Genomic DNA, 1857 nt, shown 5'->3' with positions numbered 1-1857 from the left:
CTTTTTCATTTATTACATTGTCTTTTTTCTATCTTAGACTGTTATTTGGGTTTTACAGTTTACATGTATCTTTTGAAATTTCCCACTCTCCATTCTTATCAATTTAGTCCTGTAGATTTATCTACTCATTTGTTAGTAGTTATTTTAAAGACTTTTTCTGAATATCTGTGGATCTATTTTTGACAGATTTTTCTCTTGACCCATGTTTACTTCTTTCTTCACATATTTAGTAGTTATTTTGTTTGTGTTTATTTTTATTGTGTACTAAATTTGCATATAATATGTTGTAGAGGTTCCACTTTTTATTATCTTCCACTTGATCAATTGTGAACCTGTAATGATTTCATTTTGAATGTTTGCTTTGTAACTATGAGTCATTTTCTATCCCAGTCAGGTGATGGTAAGCGTCAACTAATTTACTTTTCTAAAAGACTCATGAGCAGTGACTTAGTAAGAGCATGAGGCATTTTTCTTAAAGATACTGCAAAGTTTTCACATCATTTCATGAAATCAGAATCTGTTCTACAAGATACTGCATTAGTGAGACCTTTTCCTAGCAGCCATCCAAAACTATCCTTAAAATGAGCAAGAGATCATCTTCTGTGTCGTGAAAATGGGCAGATCTTTTGTCAGACATGAATACAAATTTAAAAAAATGACATCTAAGAGAATGAATATCGATCACAATTCTGTTGGGCCATATTTACTATATTCTTGGTGAAGCAGATTTTAACAAGGGGAAAACTAGGTCAATACAAAGTAACAGACAAGGTCTGTAAGGAAGAAGCAATATATATGAGGAGTAGGAGCAAAATGCGTCTAGGAGAAAGATTTAAATTTATTTAATCTAAATTATTTTGCTCATCACTTGGCATAGACTCACAGGGACATAACAACAACTACAACAGCAGAATTTTATTTTACTAACTGATTCCTCTAAAAATTAATACTTGCAATCATAATTATTTCATATAAAAATTGTATTTTGACATTCAAAAGAAAAATAATATTACATACTAAAGGAGACTCTCATTGTACAAAAAACAGTTGGAGATCTGACAGCGGCATTTCTTATATTTGTATGTGTGCAACTTAAGTGAAAAATTATAAAGCAAAATAATTTTTAATTCAACCATTTAGATACTTTTTATGTTCTAACATTAATTATAAAACCCACACCAGAATGGTGCTTTCCACTCCCCCTTACTCACACGAAATTCTCCTTCCTTTTAGTTATTCTATTCCACTCCTGCCTGCCTGCCTTCAGGGTTTTATCCCTGGACAAAGGCTACTCTTTTGACATAATTTGGTAAGGAGTTACTGTTGTTGTTGTGTGCCATTGAGTTATTACCAATCCATAGTTGACCCTCAGCCGTTTTTCAGAATTTAAAAATTGTTAGTGAGGAGATTATCCATCCTTCTCTTGTGCAACAGTTGGTGAGTTTTAACCTCATGCCTTTGGGATTGCAGCATAGCTCCTTATCACTAGACCATCAGAGTTGTTAAGGTCTGTGAAATCAACCCAATTAGCCATGCTATGTTCAACAGATCTAAACCTTGTGAAGCCTGCACCAACCTCACAGTATCTGCTGTGCTTTATTTAACTCTTTGTTGTGGTCATTGTGTTCATTCATTTCTCCATCTCTGACTCAATATCTTTTCAAGTATAATGTCCTTTTCCAGGTAATGGTACCTTCCTGACAACATTCCCAAAGTATGTGACACAAATTTACATTATCTATACCTCTAAAAAAACACTTTGGCTGCATTTCTTCCAAGACAGACTTGTTTGTTCATTTGGAAATCTATAATATACTCAGTACCCTTCATTAACCATGCAGTGTTCCCCTGCTCTGT

This window comes from Elephantulus edwardii, unplaced genomic scaffold (genome assembly GCF_000299155.1).
Source record: "Elephantulus edwardii isolate Elephantulus edwardi_28Jun2011 unplaced genomic scaffold, EleEdw1.0 scaffold00309, whole genome shotgun sequence".
In the NCBI taxonomy this organism is placed as follows: domain Eukaryota; kingdom Metazoa; phylum Chordata; class Mammalia; order Macroscelidea; family Macroscelididae; genus Elephantulus; species Elephantulus edwardii.
This window is presented reverse-complemented; position numbering follows the sequence as displayed.